The sequence below is a fragment of the Hemiscyllium ocellatum genome, unplaced genomic scaffold (genome assembly GCF_020745735.1).
Source record: "Hemiscyllium ocellatum isolate sHemOce1 unplaced genomic scaffold, sHemOce1.pat.X.cur. scaffold_447_pat_ctg1, whole genome shotgun sequence".
NCBI classification, from domain to species: Eukaryota; Metazoa; Chordata; class Chondrichthyes; order Orectolobiformes; family Hemiscylliidae; genus Hemiscyllium; species Hemiscyllium ocellatum.
Window position 1 is genome coordinate 511,354 of NW_026869062.1, and position 5,469 is coordinate 516,822.

Here is a 5,469-nt window from a genome sequence, read left to right on the forward strand (position 1 = left end):
GAGCACTGAGACTGCTGCTCAGCAATAGTCCGAAGCAATTCTGTCCTTATGGGCCTCTTACAGAAGGATAGGAGAAGCCCATTCAGTCCATATTAGCCTGTTGTGACTTGAAAAGGTGGAACTCTGGAATATTAGCACACTTTGACAACAAAATCATTCAAAAATAAAATGATTTGTCGCTGCAGCTGTATGAGGTGTCACTGAGAGGGCACCTGGAGTTCATTGTTTCTGTAACTGAGAAGGGTTGGACCTCCATCAGATACAGTTTACTGGCTGCTTGTAATCCAGGGGTTGATGTGACATTTAATGTCTCGTGACTGTTATACAGGGACAGGAGGGTCCCATGCAGTCTCTCGATCCTGTTACAGAGGGGCAAGAAGTGTTTATTTAACATTTCAAGTCTGTTACGCATAAATATTACGTTTAAACTATTTATGGAATAGGAAAGACCTGATGTAGACAATAAAGTTCTAACTTTGAACAAGACCAATTTTGAAAGTGTTAGGTGAGTCCTGTGAAAGGCTGATTGGGATACCCTATTCACAGGGAAAGGGATGGTTGGAAAATGCAAGGCGATTAAAACTTGGTCTCAGAGAGTCCAGAGCCAACGTGTTCCTATTAGTGAGATGGGCAAGGCTGGTGGGTGCAGGGGGTGCTGGATGGCTAGATATATTGATGCTCTGGTCAAGGTAAGGAAGACGCATATGTCAGGTAAACAGAGCTGAGATCAAGTGGATCCCCAGAGGATTTTAAGGGCAGTAAGTGTATAGTCAATGGGGAAATCGTGCCAGAAAAATGGGAACACAAGTTGGCTTTAGAAATAGGGTTAATGAGGTATTGAAGAAATTCTACAAATCTTTTAATGGCGAAAGATTAACTAGGGAGAGAATAGGGCACCTTTAAGATCAGTAAGGCTACCTATATGTGGAACCGCAAGAGATGGGAGGGATATGAAACGAGTATTAATGTGGAGGGAGTTACAAGAGCGAGAGAATGAGGAAATGTACGGTGATATCTTGAAAAGTGTCTATATTACAAGGAGATGTTGGACATTTTAAAACACATAAAGGTGAACAAATCCCTGGGACCTGATCAGTGATATCCCAGACATTTGTGGGAAGCTGGGAAAGAGATTTCTCTGCATTTTGCTGATATATTTGTATCATTGATTTCCACAGGTGAGGTGCCAAAATATTGGAGGGCTGCTAATGTAGTGTCATCATTTAAGAAAGGAAGGAAAAACCATGTAATTATAGACTGGTAAGCCTGACGTCAATGGTGACTAAATTGTTGGAGGAGGTTTTGAGGGAAAGGATGTATATGCATTTGGAAGACAAGGACAGAAGAGGGCTTTGTACATTGGAGATCACGTCTCACTGACTCGGTGGAATGTTTTGAGGAAGTGATGAAGATGATTGATGAAGGCAGAACAGTGGATGTTGTCTTTATGGAATTCAGTAAGAAAACCAAAACGTTCTACATGGTAGACTGGTTAGCAAGGTCAGACTGCCTGGGATCCAGGGAGAGCTCGCCATTTAGATCCAACATTTTCTGGAATATTGGAGACAGGGCGTGACAGTGGACATTTGTTCATTAAACTTGGGGACATGTGATCAGTGGCGTGCCGCAAAGGTCAACAGTGACTTCACTGCCTCTTGTCACTTATACAAATCATTTGCATTTGAGTAAATGAAGTATGGTCAGTAAGCTTGTAGATAATACCAAAATTTGGTGGTGTAGTCGACAGTGAAAAATGATATCTCCGAACAAAGGGGAAAGTTGATTAGGTGAGCCGAGAGGTGGCGGATGGAGTTAAATTTAGATAAATGCGAGTGTTGCATTTTGGCAAGACAAATCAGGGCAAGACATGTAGGTAGGGTTCTGTCGAAAGTGGCCACTCAAAGAGAACTCCATTGAAATTATAGAATTCCTCCAGTGACGAAACAGGCTATTCGGCCCATCAAGGCCTCACCGACCCTCTAAACAGTATCCTACTGGAGAAACCCCTACCCTGTCCCTCTGAGCCTGCATTTCCCATGGCTAATCCACCTCGCCCACACAACCCTGGGTACTTGTGACTATTTAGCATGGCCAATCTACACTTGCTGGTATATCTTTGTACTGTGGCAGGAAAACGTAGCACCCGGAGGAAACGCACGCAGACACGGGGAGAATGTGCAAACCCCACACAGGCAGTCATTCAAGGATGGAATTAAACCCAGATCGCTGTGCTCTGAGGTAGCACTGCAAGCCACTGAGTTACTGTGTCACCTGGTGGTGCAGGTTTTCCGTTTCTTGAAAGTGCCGTCACAGGTAGACAGCGTAGTGAAGAAGGCACTAAGTGACCTTCCCGTTATTGGTGCGTGCTTTGAGTCTCAGTGCTTGCATGACAAAATCTGTACAGGACATTGGTTTGGCTACTTTTGTAATATTGCCTTTAATTCTGGTCTCCCTGCTGTCGGAAAGATGTTGTCAAACTTGAAAGGGTATAGAAGAGATTTAAAAGAACGTTGCAGGTGTTGGAGGGTTAGAGTTACAGGGAGAGTTTGAATAGGCTGGGACTATTTACAAGTATTGAGCCTGAGGGGTGACCTTAAAAAGGCTTATAAAATCACAAGGGGCATAGATAAGGTAAACAGTCACCCCAGGATAGGCGAGTCGAAAATTAAAGGACAAAGATTTAAGGTGAGAGGGGAAAGATTTATAAAGAGAAATGAGGTACAACACTTACAAAGAGAGACTGCTGTGTGTATGGACTGAGCACCCAAAAGAGGTGGTGCAGGCAGGCACAGTTACACCATTTAAAAAGCATTTGAATGGGTCCGTATATGGGATGGGTTTAGAGGGAGATGGGCCAAGTGCTGGCAAGGGGGAAGAGATTAATTTAGGACATTTGGTCAGAATGGACGACTGGATCGAAGGGTCGTTTTCCATCTTGTACTTCACTGAGACTCTTGTGCCTCTTGAGAGTCTCACACAGGAACAGGAAGAGGCTATTCAGGTTCTGAATTCAGTCAGTCAGCTTGTTTGCTCAATTACTGAGAGTCGAATACAAAAATACATCATTCAGATTTTGATGGTGTTTACAGAAACAGGAGAAAGACCTTTAGTCAAGAGAAGCTGTAAGGAATGTGAAGAGGCCATTCAGTTCCTCAATTCCATTCCACAGGAGCAGCAGTTGAGCACAGAGCGATTGGAACCTGTTGGTCAGTATTAAGAGGAGGACATCGATTTGCACAAACTTGGGATCAGGAGGCATCACTCAGTTGCTCAAGACTTGGAACAGGAGGCAGTCACTCAACTGCTCGAGACTCGGTCACAGGAAGAGGATGCAGTCACTCAACTGCTCGAGACTCGGACACAGGAACAGGAGGGAGTCACTCAACAGCTCGAGAATGGCACTGGGAAATCTGGAGTCTTGTGAGGCCCCAGGATCTTGTTACTCAGGAACAGCAGGAGGTGACTCACTCCCCACCAGCTTTGGGCACTGGCGGGGGGGGGGGGGGGGCGGGGTCGGAGTTTGCCTGTTACAAAGGGAAATAGATGAATAAGTTGCATTCGTCGTCCACATAATCCTGCCCCACCATTTACTAAGAACACGGCTGATCTGATAGTGATTCCCTCATTCCATTTTAAGGTGACACCCCTCTCTGCAGCCTCTGCTCCATTTGTTAGTCACGTTGCAGGCACAGATGCTGTAACAACAGTTATCATCACTCATCCAGAGGGTCAGGTCTAATCAGATGAGTCAGGATTTGAAGGGTCCAGTCACAAGAATGAAAACACAATATAAAGGCATTGCCAGATGTTTAGTTCTCTCACATTTGCAATCCAATTCACATAACCAACCCATCCATTGTACGTTCAGGATGGAGCACTGTATAGATCCAGCTAGCGTACTGCTGAAAGCAACCCAGCAATGTCCAGAGTGGAATTCTGCGCAGCCCACACCAATGCTTGATCTATAATCCTGGGTTAAATGTCCAGCATGGGGAGCTGTGCAGACCGCACTGGTTCATCCATATATAAACTCAGATGGTTGCATTGTTCGGTAACACTGTATTAGATCACTGCCCAGTGTGGGGAAACTTGTGGCCAATGCTGGCAGTGACAGGATGTGTAGCTCCCATTCATTCACAGCTTTATATCTCCATTGCACCTTGACAAAGGGTGCTGTGGGTGTGAAAATCACTGAAAGTGAGAGATGTAAATTGAAACAGTTTCAATATCAATAGTTCCGATTCAGGCGCATACCACTCCAGTGTTTAAAGATGAAGCAACTGAGATAATGTTGAGTGAGGTTTTATGTGTGGTGCAAAGAAGTAAGAGGGGGATGGTGATGTTATAGTGGTTGCACTATAAGCATCCAAATAATCAGTTGGAATTAGAGAAACAAATATGCAGGGAGACTGGGGAGACTTGCAGGAGCAAAAAGGAAGGCTCAGGTTCAGGTAGCTGGAATCAATGGAATCTCTGGAGAGAAAAAGAATGACTAGAGAGAAAATAGGAGATCTTAAAATCCAAAGTCGGCATTCATGTGTAAAACCACAACAGACAGGCGAGGCCCTCAATTTCCCCTCTGTGTTTACCATGAAGAAAGACATGAAGATCTTTGACCTTTGGGTGGGGGGTGGGGTGGGGGTGGTGGAAGGGAGGTTAGTTGTCATATCTTGGTACCGTTAATATCATAGTAGAGGTGTTGTTGGACATATTGGAATGCAAATATTCAGATAAATCTCTTGGTCCTGACCAGATATATCCAAGAGCACTGCAAGAGGCGAGAGAAGACAGTTCAGGTGCCAAGGTCCCGGAAGACTGGGCAATAGCAAATGTTGTGCCCTTATTCAAGAAGGGCTGCAAAGAAAAACCTGGGAAGTATGCACCAGTAAGCTTCACATCTGTTTTCAGTAAACCACTTGAGAAGGTTCTGCGAGATAAGGTATGCATGCATTTGGAAAGACAGAGTTTGACTTGGAGCAGTCAGCATAGCTTTGTGCGTGGCAGATAATGCCTTACACATTTTGTTCGAGTTTTTTGAGGAAGTGACCAGAAAGGTTATCAAGGGCAGGTTGGTGGACATAGTCAATACGGATTTCACTCAGGCCTTTGATAAGGTTCCACATGGTAGGCCGCTCTTGAAGGTTAGATTGCATGGACTCCAAGGTAATCTGGCAAATTGGCGACACAATTAGCTTGACGTTATGAAGCAAATGGCTCTGGTGGAGGTATGCTTGTCGGACTGGAGACCTGTGACTAGTGGAGTGCCTCAGGGGTCGGTGCTGTGCCCATTGCTGTTTGTTATCTATATCAATGATCTGGACGATGGTGCACAACACAAGGTTAGTAAGTTTGCAGATTACACTAAAATAGGAGGAAACACAGAAGTGCTTCACATGAGGCTCCCAAGCGCTGAGGATGTCACCTAGATATGGTCTCTCTAATGAGAGTTCTTTAGGATTCTATTCTATC